General features: G+C 43.1%; 8 non-coding genes across 8 annotated transcripts; all 8 read left to right on the top strand.

The window, feature by feature from the left end:
- The first annotated feature begins 395 nt into the window (after positions 1-395).
- On the top strand, positions 396-469 carry trnai-aau. The gene has a single exon. It is a non-coding gene; the product is annotated as a tRNA-Ile (tRNA).
- A 1272-nt stretch (positions 470-1741) lies between these two features.
- Positions 1742-1815, top strand: trnai-aau. Its single transcript has one exon. It is a non-coding gene; the product is annotated as a tRNA-Ile (tRNA).
- Positions 1816-3511: 1696 nt separating this feature from the next.
- trnai-aau lies at positions 3512-3585 on the top strand. Its single transcript has one exon. It is a non-coding gene; the product is annotated as a tRNA-Ile (tRNA).
- Positions 3586-4990: 1405 nt separating this feature from the next.
- On the top strand, positions 4991-5064 carry trnai-aau. Its single transcript has one exon. It is a non-coding gene; the product is annotated as a tRNA-Ile (tRNA).
- Positions 5065-8474: 3410 nt separating this feature from the next.
- Positions 8475-8548, top strand: trnai-aau. Its single transcript has one exon. It is a non-coding gene; the product is annotated as a tRNA-Ile (tRNA).
- Positions 8549-10437: 1889 nt separating this feature from the next.
- Positions 10438-10511, top strand: trnai-aau. Its single transcript has one exon. It is a non-coding gene; the product is annotated as a tRNA-Ile (tRNA).
- Positions 10512-12406: 1895 nt separating this feature from the next.
- trnai-aau lies at positions 12407-12480 on the top strand. Its single transcript has one exon. It is a non-coding gene; the product is annotated as a tRNA-Ile (tRNA).
- A 1793-nt stretch (positions 12481-14273) lies between these two features.
- On the top strand, positions 14274-14347 carry trnai-aau. Its single transcript has one exon. It is a non-coding gene; the product is annotated as a tRNA-Ile (tRNA).
- The last annotated feature ends 2236 nt before the right edge of the window (positions 14348-16583 follow it).

Raw genomic sequence — 16583 nt, forward strand, 5'->3', positions numbered from 1 at the left:
CTTTCTGTCTTTCTCTGTCTTTCTCCTTACTCTCTCTTTCTGTCTTTCTCCACTCCTTACTCTCTTTCTCCACTCCTTACTCTCTCTTTCTGTCTTTCTCCTTACTCTCTCTTTCTGTCTTTCTCCACTCCTTACTCTCTCTCTCTGTCTTTCTCCACTCCTTACTCTCTCTCTTTCTCACTCCATACTCTCTCTTTCTCCACTCTACTCTCTCTTTCTCTCTCCTTACTCCACTCTCTCTTTCTGTCTATCTCCACTCCTTACTCTCTCTTTATGTCTTTCTCCACTCCTTACTCTCTCTCTCTGTCTTTCTCCACTCCTTACTCTCTCTTTCTGTCTTTCTCCACTCCTTACTCTCTCTTTCTGTCTGTAATCCGTAAAGTGAGCATTATCAAGGCCGGTTAGCTCAGTTGGTTAGAGCGTCGTGCTAATAACGCGAAGGTCGCGGGTTCGATACCCGTACTGGCCAGGAGAATTTGTTTTTACTTTACTGTGTATGTCTACAGTGTCACATAACTCTATTGATTGGGGTCTACAATGTACATTTTAAATTAGTAGTATAACTCTCTCTCTCTGTCTTTCTCCACTCCTTACTCTGTTTTTCTCTCTCTGTCTTTCTCCACTACTTACTCTGTCTTTCTCCTCTCCTTACTCTCTCTCTCTGTCTTTCTCCACTCCTTACTCTCTCTTTCTGTCTTTCTCCACTCCTTACTCTCTCTTTATGTCTTTCTCCACTCCTTACTCTCTCTTTCTGTCTTTCTCCACTCCTTCTCTCTCTTTCTGTCTTTCTCCACTCCTTACTCTCTCTGTTTTCTCCTTACTCTCTCTTTCTCTTTCTCTCTTACTCTCTCTTTCTGTCTTTCTCCACTCCTTACTCTCTCTTTCTGTCTTTCTCCACTCATTCTCTCTCTTCTGTCTTTCTCCACTCCTTACTCTCTCTTTCTGTCTTCTCTCCTTACTCTCTCTTTCTGTCTTTCTCCACTCTCTCTTTCTGTCTTTCTCCACTCCTTACTCTCTCTTTCTGTCTTTCTCCACTCCTTACTCTCTCTTTCTGTCTTTTCCACTCCTTACTCTCTCTCTTTTTTCTCTCCTTCTCTTCTTTCTCCACTCCTTACTCTCTCTTTCTGTCTTTCTCCACTCCTTACTCTTATGCATGGAGATTTCTGATAATTGAAACTTTTTTTTTCTCTCTCTTTCTCTCTTTCTCCAGTCCTTACTATCTCTTTCTGTCTTTCTCCACTCCTTACTCTCTCTTTCTGTCTTTCTCCACTCCTTACTCTCTCTCTGTCTTTCTCCACTCCTTACTCTCTCTTTCTGTCTTTCTCCACTCCTTACTCTCTCTTTCTGTCTTTCTCCACTCCTTACTCTCTCTTCTGTCTTTCTCCACTCCTTACTCTCTCTTTCTGTCTTTCTCCACTCCTTACTCTCTTTCTGTCTTTCTCCACTCCTTACTCTCTCTTTCTGTCTTTCTCCACTCCTTACTCTCTCTTTCTGTCTTTCTCCCTCCTTACTCTGTCTTTCTCACTCCTTACTCTCTCTGTCTTTCTCCACTCCTTACTCTGTCTTTCTCCACTCCTTACTCTCTCTTTCTGTCTTTCTCCACTCCTTACTCTCTCTTTCTGTCTTTCTCCACTCCTTACTCTCTCTCTCTGTCTTTCTCCACTCCTTACTCTCTCTTTCTGTCTTTCTCCACTCCTTACTCTCTCTTTCTGTCTGTAATCCGTAAAGTGAGCATTATCAAGGCCGGTTAGCTCAGTTGGTTAGAGCGTCGTGCTAATAACGCGAAGGTCGCGGGTTCGATACCCGTACTGGCCAGGAGAATTTGTTTTTACTTTACTGTGTATGTCTACAGTGTCACATAACTCTATTGATTGGGGTCTACAATGTACATTTTAAATTAGTAGTATAACTCTCTCTCTCTGTCTTTCTCCACTCCTTACTCTTTTTTTCTCTCTCTGTCTTTCTCCACTACTTCTCTCTGTCTTTCTCCTCTCCTTACTCTCTCTCTCTGTCTTTCTCCACTCCTTACTCTCTCTTTCTGTCTTTCTCCACTCCTTACTCTCTCTTTCTGTCTTTCTCCACTCCTTACTCTCTCTTTCTGTCTTTCTCCACTCCTTACTCTCTCTTTCTGTCTTTCCCCACTCCTTACTCTCTTTTTCTCCACTCCTTACTCTCTCTTTCTCCACTCCTTACTCTCTCTTTCTGTCTTTCTCCACTCCTTACTCTCTCTTTCTGTCTTTCTCCACTCCTTACTCTCTTTCTGTCTTTCTCCACTCCTTACTCTCTCTTTCTGTCTTTCTCCACTCCTTACTCTCTCTTTCTGTCTTTCTCCACTCCTTACTCTCTCTTTCTGTCTTTCTCCACTCCTTACTCTCTCTTTCTGTCTTTCTCCACTCCTTACTCTCTCTTTCTGTCTTTCTCCACTCCTTACTCTCTCTTTCTGTCTTTCTCCACTCCTTACTCTCTCTCCTGTCTTTCTTCTCCTTACTCTCTCTTTCTGTCTTTCTCCACTCCTTACTCTCTCTTTCTGTCTTTCTCCACTCCTTACTCTCTCTCTCTGTCTTTCTCCACTCCTTACTCTCTCTTTGTCTTTCTCCACTCCTTACTCTCTCTTTCTGTCTGTAATCCGTAAAGTGGCATTATCTGTCCGGTTAGCTCAGTTGGTTCTCTCGTCGTGCTAATAACGCGAAGGTCGCGGGTTCGATACCCGTACTGGCCAGGAGAATTTCTTTTTACTTTACTGTGTATGTCTACAGTGTCACATAACTCTATTGATTGGGGTCTACAATGTACATTTTAAATTAGTAGTATAACTCTCTCTCTCTGTCTTTCTCCACTCCTTACTCTCTCTTTCTGTCTTTCTCCACTCCTTACTCTCTCTTTCTGTCTTTCTCCACTCCTTACTCTCTCTCTCTGTCTTTCTCCACTCCTTACTCTCTCTTGTCTTTCCTCACTCCTTACTCTCTCTTTCTCCACTCCTTACTCTCTCTTTCTGTCTTTCTCCACTCCTTACTCTCTCTTTCTGTCTTTCTCCACTCCTTACTCTCTCTTTCTGTCTTTCTCCACTCCTTACTCTCTCTTTCTGTCTTTCTCCACTCCTTACTCTCTCTTTCTGTCTTTCTCCACTCCTTACTCTCTCTTTCTGTCTTTCTCCCACTGTCTTTTACTCCTTATCTCTCTCTGTCTTTCTCCACTCCTTACTCTCTCTTTCTCCACTCCTTACTCTCTCTTTCTGTCTTTCTCCACTCCTTACTCTCTCTCTCTGTCTTTCTCCACTCCTCTCTCTTTCTCACTCCATACTCTCTCTTTCTCCACTCCTTACTCTCGTCTTTCTTCTTCTCACTCTTGTCTCTCTCTTTCTGTCTATCTCCACTCCTTACTCTCTCTTTATGTCTTTCTCCACTCCTTACTCTCTCTCTCTGTCTTTCTCCACTCCTTACTCTCTCTTTCTGTCTTTCTCCACTCCTTACTCTCTCTTTCTGTCTGTAATCCGTAAAGTGAGCATTATCAAGGCCGGTTAGCTCAGTTGGTTAGAGCGTCGTGCTAATAACGCGAAGGTCGCGGGTTCGATACCCGTACTGGCCAGGAGAATTTGTTTTTACTTTACTGTGTATGTCTACAGTGTCACATAACTCTATTGATTGGGGTCTACAATGTACATTTTAAATTAGTAGTATAACTCTCTCTCTCTGTCTTTCTCCACTCCTTACTCTGTTTTTCTCTCTCTGTCTTTCTCCACTACTTACTCTGTCTTTCTCCTCTCCTTACTCTCTCTCTCTGTCTTTCTCCACTCCTTACTCTCTCTTTCTGTCTTTCTCCACTCTGTCTTACTCTCTCTTTCTGTCTTTCTCCACTCCTTACTCTTCTGTCTTTCTCCACTCTCTCTCTTTTGTCTTTCCACTCCTTACTCTCTTTCTGTCTTTCTCCACTCCTTACTCTCTCTTTCTGTCTTTCTCCACTCCTTACTCTCTCTCTCAGTCTTTCTCCACTCCTTACTCTCTCTTTCTGTCTTTCTCCACTCCTTACTCTCTCTTTCTGTCTTTCTCCACTCCTTACTCTCTCTCTTCTGTCTTTCTCCACTCCTTACTCTCTCTTTCTGTCTTTCTCCACTCTCCTTACTCTCTCTTTCTGTCTTTCTCCACTCCTTACTCTCTCTTCTGTCTTTTTCTCCACTCCTTACTCTCTCTCTCTCTGTCTTTCTCCACTCATTACTCTCTCTCTCTGTCTTTCTCCACTCCTTACTCTCTCTTTCTGTCTTTCTCCACTCCTTACTCTCTCTCTCTGTCTTTCTCCACTCCTTACTCTCTCTCTGTCTTTCTCCACTCCTTACTCTCTCTTTCTGTCTTTCTCCACTCCTTACTCTCTCTTCTGTCTTTCTCCTCCTTACTCTCTCTCTCTGTCTTTCTCCACTCCTTACTCTCTCTTTCTGTCTTTCTCCACTCCTTACTCTCTCTTTCTGTCTTTCTCCACTCCTTACTCTCTCTTTCTGTCTTTCTCCACTCCTTACTCTCTCTTTCTGTCTTTCTCCACTCCTTACTCTCTCTCTCTGTCTTTCTCCTTACTCTCTCTTTCTGTCTCCACTCCTTACTCTTTCTGTCTTTCTCTCCTTACTCTCTCTTTTCCACTCCTTACTCTCCTTTCTCCACTCCTTACTCTCTCTGTCTTTCTCCACTCCTTACTCTCTCTTTCTGTCTTTCTCCACTCCTTACTCTCTCTTTCTCTGTCTTTCTCCACTCCTTACTCTCTCTCTCTGTCTTTCTCCACTCCTTACTCTCTTTCTGTCTTTCTCCACTCCTTATTCTCTCTTTCTGTCTTTCTCCACTCCTTACTCTCTCTTTCTGTCTTTCTCCACTCCTTACTCTCTCTCTCTGTCTTTCTCCACTCCTTACTCTCTCTTTCTGTCTTTCTCCACTCCTTACTCTCTCTTTCTGTCTTTCTCCACTCCTTACTCTCTCTTTCTGTCTGTAATCCGTAAAGTGAGCATTATCAAGGCCGGTTAGCTCAGTTGGTTAGAGCGTTGTGCTAATAACGCGAAGGTCGCGGGTTCGTTACCCGTACTGGCCAGGAGAATTTGTTTTTACTTTACTGTGTATGTCTACAGTGTCACATAACTCTATTGATTGGGGTCTACAATGTACATTTTAAATTAGTAGTATAACTCTCTCTCTCTGTCTTTCTCCACTCCTTACTCTCTCTCTGTCTTTCTCCACTCCTTACTCTCTCTTTCTGTCTTTCTCCACTCCTTACTCTCTCTTTCTGTCTTTCTCCACTCCTTACTCTCTCTTTCTGTCTTTTACTCCTTACTCTCTTTCTGTCTTTCTCCACTCCTTACTCTCTCTTTCTGTCTTTCTCCACTCCTTACTCTCTCTCTGTCTTTCTCCACTCCTTACTCTCTCTTTCTGTCTTTCTCTCTTTCTGTCTTTCTCCACTCCTTACTCTCTCTTTCTGTCTTTCTCCACTCCTTACTCTCTCTTTCTGTCTTTCTCCACTCCTTACTCTCTCTTTCTGTCTTTCTCCACTCCTTACTCTCTCTTTCTGTCTTTCTCCACTCCTTACTCTCTCTTTCTGTCTTTCTCCACTCCTTACTCTCTCTCTCTGTCTTTCTCCACTCCTTACTCTCTCTGTCTTTCTCCACTCCTTACTCTCTCTTTCTGTCTTTCTCCACTCCTTACTCTCTCTCTCAGTCTTTCTCCTCCTTACTCTCTCTTTCTGTCTTTCTCCACTCCTTACTCTCTCTCTGTCTTTCTCCACTCCTTACTCTCTCTTTCTGTCTTTCTCCACTCCTTACTCTCTCTCTCTGTCTTTCTCCACTCCTTACTCTCTCTTTCTGTCTTTCTCCACTCCTTACTCTCTCTTTCTGTCTTCTCCACTCTTTTACTCTCTCTTTCTGTCTTTCTCCACTCCTTACTCTCTCTTTCTGTCTTTCTCCACTCCCTTACTCTCTCTTTCTGTCTTGTCTTTCTCCTCCTTTACTCTCTTTCTGTCTTTCTCCACTCCTTACTCTCTCTTTCTGTCTTTCTCCACTCCTTACTCTCTTTCTGTCTTTCTCCACTCCTACTCTCTCTCTGTCTTTTTCTCTTTCTCCTTACTCTACTCTCTCTTTCTCACTCCTTACTCTCTCTCTTTCTCCACTCCTTACTCTCTCTTTCTGTCTTTCTCCACTCCTTACTCTCTCTTTCTGTCTTTCTCCACTCCTTACTCTCTCTTTCTGTCTTTCTCCACTCCTTACTCTCTCTTTCTGTCTTTCTCCACTCTGTCTTTTACTCTCTCTTTCTGTCTTTTCTCCACTCCTTACTCTCTCTTTCTGTCTTTCTCCACTCCTTACTCTCTCTTTCTGTCTTTTCTCTCTCTCTCTCTTCTCTCACTCCTTACTTCTCTTTCTGTCTTTCTCCACTCCTTACTCTCTCTACAGTGTCACATGTCTTTCTCCACTCCTTACTCTCTCTCTCTGTCTTTCTCCACTCCTTACTCTCTCTTTCTCTCCTTCTTCTTTCTCCACTCCTTACTCTGTCTTTCTCCACTCCTTACTCTCTCTTTCTGTCTTTCTCCACTCCTTACTCTCTCTTTCTGTCTTTCTCTCCTTCTGTCTTTCTCTCTCTCTCTGTCTTTCTCCACTCCTTCTCTCTTTCTGTCTTTCTCCACTCCTTACTCTCTCTCTGTCTTTCTCCTCCTCTCTCTCTCTCTGTCTTTCTCCACTCCTTACTCTCTCTCTGTCTTTCTCCACTCCTTACTTCTCTCTCTGTCTTTCTCCACTCTTACTCTCTCTCTCTGTCTTTCTCCACTCCTTACTCTCTCTCTCTGTCTTTCTCCACTCCTTACTCTCTCTTTCTGTCTTTCTCCACTCCTTACTCTCTCCTTACTCTCTCTTTCTGTCTTTCTCCACTCCTTACTCTCTCTTTCTGTCTTTCTCCACTCCTTACTCTCTCTTTCTGTCTTTCTCCACTCCTTACTCTCTCTTTCTGTCTTTCTCCACTCCTTACTCTCTCTCTCTGTCTTTCTCCACTCCTTACTCTCTCTTTCTGTCTTTCTCCACTCCTTACTCTCTCTTTCTGTCTTTCTCCACTCCTTACTCTCTCTTTCTGTCTTTTTCTCCACTCCTTACTCTCTCTTTCTGTCTTTCTCCACTCCTTACTCTCTCTCTCTGTCTTTCTCCACTCCTTACTCTCTCTTTCTCACTCTTTCTCTGTCTTTCTCCACTCCTTACTCTCTCTTTCTGTCTTTCTCCACTCCTTACTCTCTTTCTGTCTTTCTCCACTCCTTACTCTCTCTTTCTGTCTTTCTCCACTCCTTACTCTCTCTTCTCTGTCTTTCTCCACTCCTTACTCTCTCTTTCTGTCTTTCTCCACTCCTTACTCTCTCTTTCTGTCTTTCTCTTTCTCCACTCCTTACTCTCTCTTTCTGTCTTTCTCCACTCCTTACTCTCTCTTTCTGTCTTTCTCCACTCCTTACTCTCTCTTTCTGTCTTTCTCACTCCTTACTCTCTTACTCTCTCTTCTGTCTTTCTCCACTCCTTACTCTCTGTCTTTCTCCACTTACTCTTCTTTCTGTCTTTCTCTCTTTCTGTCCTTTCTCTCTTACTCTCTCTTTCTGTCTTTCTCCACTCCTTACTCTCTCTTTCTGTCTTTCTAACTCCTTACTCTCTCTTTCTGTCTTTCTCCACTCCTTACATTATCTCTCTGTCTTTAGCTCAGTTGGTTCTGTCTTTCTCTCCTTACTCTCTCTTTCTGTCTTTCTCCACTCTTACTCTCTCTTCGATACCCGTACTGGCCAGGAGATTTTGTTTTTACTTTACTGTGTATGTCTACAGTGTCACATAACTCTATTGATTGGGGTCTACAATGTACATTTTAAATTAGTAGTATAACTCTCTCTCTCTGTCTTTCTCCACTCCTTACTCTGTTTTTCTCTCTCTGTCTTTCTCCACTACTTACTCTGTCTTTCTCCACTCCTTACTCTCTCTCTTTCTGTCTTTCTCCACTCCTTACTCTCTCTTTCTGTCTTTCTCCACTCCTTACTCTCTCTTTCTGTCTTTCTCCACTCCTTACTCTCTCTTCTGTCTTTCTCCACTACTTACTCTCTTTCTGTCTTCTCCTTACTCTCTCTGTCTTTCTCCACTCCTTACTCTCTCTTTCTGTCTTTCTCCACTCCTTACTCTCTCTTTCTGTCTTTCTCCACTCCTTACTCTCTCTTTCTGTCTTTCTCCACTCCTTACTCTCTCTTTCTGTCTTTCTCCACTCCTTACTCTCTCTTTCTGTCTTTCCCCACTCCTTACTCTCTTTTTCTCCACTCTTTCTGTCTTTCTCCACTCCTTACTCTCTCTTTCTGTCTTTCTCCACTCCTTACTCTCTCTTTCTGTCTTTCTCCACTCCTTACTCTCTCTTTCTGTCTTTCTCCACTCCTTACTCTCTCTTTCTGTCTTTCTCCACTCCTTACTCTCTCTTTCTGTCTTTAATCCGTAAAGTGAGCATTATCAAGGCCGGTTAGCTCAGTTGGTTAGAGCGTTGTGCTAATAACGCGAAGGTTGCGGGTTCGATACCCGTACTGGCCAGGAGAATTTGTTTTTACTTTACTGTGTATGTCTACAGTGTCACATAACTCTATTGATTGGGGTCTACAATGTACATTTTAAATTAGTAGTATAACTCTCTCTCTCTCTGTCTTTCTCCACTCCTTACTCTTTTTTTCTCTCTCTGTCTTTCTCCACTACTTACTCTATCTTTCTCCACTCCTTACTCTCTCTCTCTGTCTTTCTCCACTCCTTACTCTCTCTTTATGTCTTTCTCCACTCCTTACTCTCTCTTTCTGTCTTTCTCCACTCCTTACTCTCTCTTTCTGTCTTTCTCCACTCCTTACTCTCTCTTTCTGTCTTTCTCCACTCCTTACTCTCTCTTTCTCCACTCTACTCTCTCTCTTTCTCCACTCCTTACTCTCTCTTTCTCCACTCCTTACTCTCTCTTTCTGTCTTTCTCCACTCCTTACTATCTCTTTCTGTCTTTCTCCACTCCTTACTCTCTCTTTCTGTCTTTCTCCACTCCTTACTCTCTCTTTCTGTCTTTCTCCACTCCTTACTCTCTCTTTCTGTCTTTCTCCACTCCTTATCTCTTTCTGTCTTTCTCCACTCCTTACTCTCTCTTTCTGTCTTTCTCCACTCCTTACTCTCTCTCTTTCTGTCTTTCTCCACTCCTTACTCTCTCTTTCTGTCTTTCTCCTTACTCTCTTCTCTCTCTTTCTGTCTTTCTCCACTCCTTACTCTCTCTTTCTGTCTTTCTCCACTCCTTACTCTCTCTCTGTCTTTCTCCACTCCTTACTCTCTCTCTGTCTTTCTCCACTCCTTACTCTCTCTTTCTGTCTTTCTCCACTCCTTACTCTCTCTTTCTGTCTTTCTCCACTCCTTACTCTCTCTTTCTGTCTTTCTCCACTCCTTACTCTCTCTTTCTGTCTTTCTCCACTCCTTACTCTCTCTTTCTGTCTTTCTCCACTCCTTACTCTCTCTCTGTCTTTCTCCACTCCTTCTCTCTCTTTCTCACTCCTTACTCTCTCTTTCTCCACTCCTTACTCTCTCTTTCTCCACTCCTTACTCTCTCTTTCTGTCTTTCTCCACTCCTTACTCTCTCTTTCTGTCTTTCTCCACTCCTTACTCTCTCTTTCTGTCTTTCTCCACTCCTTACTCTCTCTCTCTGTCTTTCTCCTCCTTACTCTCTCTTCTCTCTCTTTCTGTCTTTCTCCACTCCTTTTACTCTCTATTTCTGTCTTTCTCCACTCCTTACTCTCTCTTTCTCCACTCCTTACTCTCTCTTTCTGTCTTTCTCCACTCCTTACTCTCTCTCTCTGTCTTTCTCCACTCCTTACTCTCTCTTTCTGTCTTTCTCCACTCCTTACTCTCTCTTTCTGTCTTTCTCCACTCCTTACTCTCTCTTTCTGTCTTTTTCCACTCCTTACTCTCTTTCTGTCTTTCTCCACTCCTTACTCTCTCTTTCTCTGTCTCTCTCTTTCTCCACTCCTTACTCTCTCTTTCTGTCTTTCTCCACTCCTTACTCTCTCTTTCTGTCTTTCTCCACTCCTTACTCTCTCTCTCTGTCTTTCTCCACTCCTTACTCTCTCTTTCTGTCTTTCTCCACTCCTTACTCTCTCTTTCTGTCTTTCTCCACTCCTTACTCTCTCTTTCTGTCTTTCTCCACTCCTTACTCTCTCTTTCTGTCTCTTTTCCACTCCTTACTCTCTCTTTCTGTCTTTCTCCACTCCTTACTCTCTCTCTCTGTCTTTCTCCACTCCTTACTCTCTCTTTCTGTCTTTCTCCACTCCTTACTCTCTCTTTCTGTCTTTCTCCACTCCTTACTCTCTCTTTCTGTCTTTCTCCACTCCTTACTCTCTCTTTCTGTCTTTCTCCACTCCTTACTCTCTCTTTCTGTCTGTAATCCGTAAAGTGAGCATTATCAAGGCCGGTTAGCTCAGTTGGTTAGAGCGTCGTGCTAATAATGCGAAGGTCGCGGGTTCGATACCCGTACTGGCCAGGAGAATTTGTTTTTACTTTACTGTGTATGTCTACAGTGTCACATAACTCTATTGATTGGGGTCTACAATGTACATTTTAAATTAGTAGTATAACTCTCTCTCTCTGTCTTTCTCCACTCCTTACTCTGTTTTTCTCTCTCTGTCTTTCTCCACTACTTGTCTTTCTCTCTCTCTGTCTTTCTCCACTCCTTACTCTCTCTCTCTGTCTTTCTCCACTCCTTACTCTCTCTTTCTGTCTTTCTCCACTCCTTACTCTCTCTTTCTGTCTTTCTCCACTCCTTACTCTCTCTTTCTGTCTTTCTCCACTCCTTACTCTCTCTTTCTGTCCTTCTCCACTCATTAATCTCTCTCTGTCTTTCTCCACTCCTTACTCTCTCTTTCTGTCTTTCTCCACTCCTTACACTCCTTACTCTCTCTTTCTGTCTTTCTCCACTCCTTACTCTCTCTTTCTGTCTTTCTCCACTCCTTACTCTCTCTTTCTGTCTTTCTCCACTCCTTACTCTCTCTTTCTGTCTTTCTCCACTCCTTACTCTCTCTTTCTCCACTCCTTACTCTCTCTTTCTCCACTCCTTACTCTCTCTTTCTGTCTTTCTCCACTCCTTACTCTCTCTTTCTGTCTTTCTCCACTCCTTACTCTCTCTTTCTGTCTTTCTCCACTCCTTACTCTCTCTGTCTTTCTCCACTCCTTACTCTGTCTTTCTCCACTCCTTACTCTCTCTTTCTGTCTTTCTCCACTCCTTACTCTCTCTTTCTGTCTTTCTCCACTCCTTACTCTCTCTTTCTGTCTTTCTCCACTCCTTACTCTCTCTTTCTGTCTTTCTCCACTCCTTACTCTCTCTTTCTGTCTTTCTCCACTCCTTACTCTCTCTCTCTGTCTTTCTCCACTCCTTACTCTCTCTTTCCTCACTCCTTACTCTCTCTTTCTCCACTCCTTACTCTCGCTTTCTCCACTCCTTACTCTCTCTTTCTGTCTTATCTCAACTCCTTACTCTCTCTTTCTGTCTTTCTCCACTCCTTACTCTCTCTCTCTGTCTTTCTCCACTCCTTACTCTCTCTTTCTGTCTTTCTCCACTCCTTACTCTCTCTTTCTGTCTTTCGTCTGTCCACTAGCTCAGTTGGTTCTCTTTCTGTCTAATAACGCGAAGGTCGGGTTCGATACCCGTACTGGCCAGGAGATTTTGTTTTTACTTTACTGTGTATGTCTACAGTGTCACATAACTCTATTGATTGGGGTCTACAATGTACATTTTAAATTACTAGTATAACTCTCTCTCTCTGTCTTTCTCCACTCCTTACTCTGTTTTTCTCTCTCTGTCTTTCTCCACTACTTACTCTGTCTTTCTCCTCTCCTTACTCTCTCTCTCTGTCTTTCTCCACTCCTTACTCTCTCTTTCTGTCTTTCTCCACTCCTTACTCTCTCTTCTGTCTTTCTCCACTCCTTACTCTGTTTTTCTCTTCTGTCTTTTCTGTCTTTCTCCACTACTTACTCTCTCTTTCTCCTTTCCTTACTCTCTCTCTCTGTCTTTCTCCACTCCTTACTCTCTCTTTCTGTCTTTCTCCACTCCTTACTCTCTCTCTCTGTCTTTCTCCACTCCTTACTCTCTCTTTCTGTCTTTCTCCACTCCTTACTCTCTCTTTCTGTCTTTCTCCACTCCTTACTCTCTCTTTCTGTCTTTCTCCACTCCTTACTCTCTTTTTCTCCACTCCTTACTCTCTCTTTCTCCACTCCTTACTCTCTCTTTCTGTCTTTCTCCACTCCTTACTCTCTCTTTCTGTCTTTCTCCACTCCTTACTCTCTCTTTCTGTCTTTCTCCACTCCTTACTCTCTCTTTCTGTCTTTCTCCACTCCTTACTCTCTCTTTCTGTCTTTAATCCGTAAAGTGAGCATTATCAAGGCAGGTTAGCTCAGTTGGTTAGAGCGTTGTGCTAATAACGCGAAGGTCGCGGGTTCGATACCCGTACTGGCCAGGAGAATTTGTTTTTACTTTACTGTGTATGTCTACAGTGTCACATAACTCTATTGATTGGGGTCTACAATGTACATTTTAAATTACTAGTATAACTCTCTCTCTCTGTCTTTCTCCACTCCTTACTCTTTTTTTCTCTCTCTGTCTTTCTCCACTACTTACTCTATCTTTCTCCACTCCTTACTCTCTCTCTCTGTCTTTCTCCACTCCTTACTCTCTCTTTATGTCTTTCTCCACTCCTTACTCTCTCTTTCTGTCTTTCTCCACTCCTTACTCTCTCTTTCTGTCTTTCTCCACTCCTTACTCTCTCTTTCTCTTTCTCCACTCCTTACTCTTTCTCCACTCTTACTCTCTCTTTCTCCACTCCTTACTCTCTCTTTCTGTCTTTCTCCACTCCTTACTATCTCTTTCTGTCTTTCTCCACTCCTTACTCTCTCTTTCTGTCTTTCTCCACTCATTACTCTCTCTCTCTGTCTTTCTCCACTCCTTACTCTCTCTTTCTGTCTTTCTCCACTCCTTACTCTCTCTTTCTGTCTTTCTCCACTCCTTACTCTCTCTTTCTGTCTTTCTCCACTCCTTACTCTCTCTTTCTGTCTTTCTCCACTCCTTACTCTCTTCTGTCTTTCTCCACTCCTTACTTCTCTCTGTTTTCTCACTCCTTACTCTGTCTTTCTCCACTCCTTACTCTCGCTTTCTCCACTCCTTACTCTCTTTTTCTGTCTTTCTCCACTCCTTACTCTCTCTTTCTGTCTTTCTCCACTCTTACTCTCTCTTCTCTGTCTTTCTCCACTCCTTACTCTCTCTTTCTGTCTTTCTCCACTCCTTACTCTCTCTTTCTGTCTTTCTCCACTCCTTACTCTCTTCTGTCTTTCTCCACTCCTTACTCTCTCTTTCTGTCTTTCTCCACTCCTTACTCTCTCTTTCTCCACTCCTTACTCTCTTTCTCCACTCCTTACTCTCTCTTTCTGTCTTTCTCCACTCCTTACTCTCTCTTTCTGTCTTTCTCCACTCCTTCTCTCTCTCTCTTTCTGTCTTTCTCCACTCCTTACTCTCTCTTTCTGTCTTTCTCCACTCCTTACTCTCTATTTATGTCTTTCTCCACTCCTTACTCTCTCTTTCTCCACTCCTTACTCTCTCTTTCAGTCTTTCTCCACTCCTTACTCTCTCTCTCTGTCTTTCTCCACTCCTTACTCTCTCTTTCTGTCTTTCTCCACTCCTTACTCTCTCTTTCTGTCTTTCTCCACTCCTTACTCTCTCTTTCTGTCTTTTTCCACTCCTTACTCTCTATTTATGTCTTTCTCCACTCCTTACTCTCTCTTTCTCCACTCCTTACTCTCGCTTTCTCCACTCCTTACTCTCTCTTTCTGTCTATCTCCACTCCTTACTCTCTCTTTCTGTCTTTCTCCACTCCTTACTCTCTCTCTCTGTCTTTCTCCACTCCTTACTCTCTCTTTCTGTCTTTCTCCACTCCTTACTCTCTCTTTCTGTCTTTCTCCACTCCTTACTCTCTCTTTCTGTCTTTCTGTCTTTCTCCACTCCTTACTCTCTCTTTCTGTCTTTCTCCACTCCTTACTCTCTATTTATGTCTTTCTCCACTCCTTACTCTCTCTCTCTGTCTTTCTCCACTCCTTACTCTCTCTTTCTGTCTTTCTCCACTCCTTACTCTCTCTCTCTGTCTTTCTCCACTCCTTACTCTCTCTTTCTGTCTTTCTCCACTCCTTACTCTCTCTTTCTGTCTTTCTCCACTCCTTACTCTCTCTTTCTGTCTGTAATCCGTAAAGTGAGCTTTATCAAGGCCGGTTAGCTCAGTTGGTTAGAGCGTCGTGCTAATAATGCTAAGGTCGCGGGATCGATACCCGTACTGGCCAGGAGAATTTGTTTTTACTTTACTGTGTATGTCTACAGTGTCACATAACTCTATTGATTGGGGTCTACAATGTACATTTTAAATTAGTAGTATAACTCTCTCTCTCTGTCTTTCTCCACTCCTTACTCTGTTTTTCTCTCTCTGTCTTTCTCCACTACTTACTCTGTCTTTCTCCACTCCTTAGTCTCTCTATCTGTCTTTCTCCACACCTTACTCTCTCTTTCTGTCTTTCTCCACTCCTTACTCTCTCTTTCTGTCTTTCTCTCCTTACTCTCTCTACTCTGTCTTTCTCCACTCCTTACTCTCTCTTTCTGTCTTTCTCCACTCCTTACTCTCTCTTTCTGTCTTTCTCCACTCCTTACTCTCTCTTTCTGTCTTTCTCCACTCCTTACTCTCTCTCTGTCTTTCTCCACTCCTTACTCTCTCTTTCTGTCTTTCTCCACTCCTTACTCTCTCTTTCTGTCTTTCTCCACTCCTTACTCTCTCTCTGTCTTTCTCCACTCCTTACTCTCTCTTTCTTTCTCACTCCTTACTCTCTCTTTCTCCACTCCTTACTCTTTCTCCACTCTCTTTCTATCTCCACTCCTTACTCTCTCTTTATGTCTTTCTCCACTCCTTACTCTCTCTTTCTGTCTTTCTCCACTCCTTACTCTCTCTTTCTGTCTTTCTCCACTCCTTACTCTCTCTTTCTGTCTTTCTCCACTCCTTACTCTCTCTTTCTGTCTTTCTCCACTCCTTACTCTCTCTTTCTCCACTCCTTACTCTCTCTTTCTCCACTCCTTACTCTCTGTCTTTCTCCACTCCTTACTCTCTCTTTCTGTCTTTCTCCACTCCTTACTCTCTCTTTCTGTCTTTCTCCACTCCTTACTCTCTCTTTCTGTCTTTCTCCACTCCTTACTCTCTCTTTCTGTCTTTCTCCACTCCTTACTCTCTCTTTCTCCACTCCTTACTCTCTCTTTCTCCACTCCTTACTCTGTCTTTCTCCACTCCTTACTCTCTCTTTCTGTCTTTCTCCACTCCTTACTCTCTCTTTCTGTCTTTCTCCACTCCTTACTGTCTCTTTCTGTCTTTCTCCACTCCTTACTCTCTTTCTGTCTTTCTCCACTCCTTACTCTCTCTTTCTGTCTTTCTCCACTCCTTACTCTCTCTTTCTGTCTTTCTCCACTCCTTACTCTCTCTTTCTCTCTTTCTCCACTTTTCCACTCCTCTTTCTCTCTGTCTTTCTCCACTCCTTACTCTCTCTTTCTCCTCCTCCTTACTCTCTTTCTGTCTTTCTCCACTCCTTTCTCTCTCTTTCTGTCTTTCTCCACTCCTTACTCTCTCTTTCTGTCTTTCTCCACTCCTTACTCTCTCTTTCTGTCTTTCTCCACTCCTTACTCTCTCTTTCTGTCTTTCTCCACTCCTTACTCTCTCTTTCTGTCTTTCTCCACTCCATACTCTCTTGTCTTTCTCCAACTCTGTCTTTCTCCACTCCTTACTCTCTCTTTCTAACTCCTTACTCTGTCTTTCTCCACTCCTTACTCTCTCTTTCTGTCTTTCTCCACTCCTTACTCTCTCTTTATGTCTTTCTCCACTCCTTACTCTCTCTCTCTGTCTTTCTCCACTCCTTACTCTCTCTTTCTGTCTTTCTCCACTCCTTACTCTCTCTTTCTGTCTTTCTCCACTCCTTACTCTCTCGCTCTGTCTGTCTCTACTCCTTACTCTCTCTTTCTGTCTTTCTCCACTCCTTACTCTCTCTTTCTGTCTTTCTCCACTCCTTACTCTCTCTTTCTGTCTTTCTCCACTCCTTACTCTCTCTTTCTGTCTTTCTCCACTCCTTACTCTCTCTTTCTGTCTTTCTCCACTCCTTACACTCTCTTTCTGTCTTTCTCCACTCCATACTCTCTCTTTCTGTCTTTCTCCACTCCTTACTATCTCTCTCAGTCTTTCTCCAGTCCTTACCCTCTCTTTCTGTCTTTCTCCACTCCTTACTCTCTCTTTCTGTCTTTCTCCACTCCTTACTCTCTCTCTCAGTCTTTCTCCAGTCCTTACTCTCTCTTTCTGTCTTTCTCCACTCCTTACTCTCTCTTTCTGTCTTTCTCCACTCATTACTCTCTCTCTCAGTCTTTCTCCAGTCCTTACTCTCTCTCTCTCTCTGTCTTTCTCCACTCCTTACTCTCTCTGTCTTTCTCCAGTCCTTACTCTCTCTCTCTGTCTTTCTCCACTCCTTACTCTCTCTCTCTCGGTCTTTCTCCAGT

The sequence above is a fragment of the Oncorhynchus gorbuscha genome, unplaced genomic scaffold (genome assembly GCF_021184085.1).
Source record: "Oncorhynchus gorbuscha isolate QuinsamMale2020 ecotype Even-year unplaced genomic scaffold, OgorEven_v1.0 Un_scaffold_762, whole genome shotgun sequence".
Classification (NCBI taxonomy): Eukaryota; Metazoa; Chordata; class Actinopteri; order Salmoniformes; family Salmonidae; genus Oncorhynchus; species Oncorhynchus gorbuscha.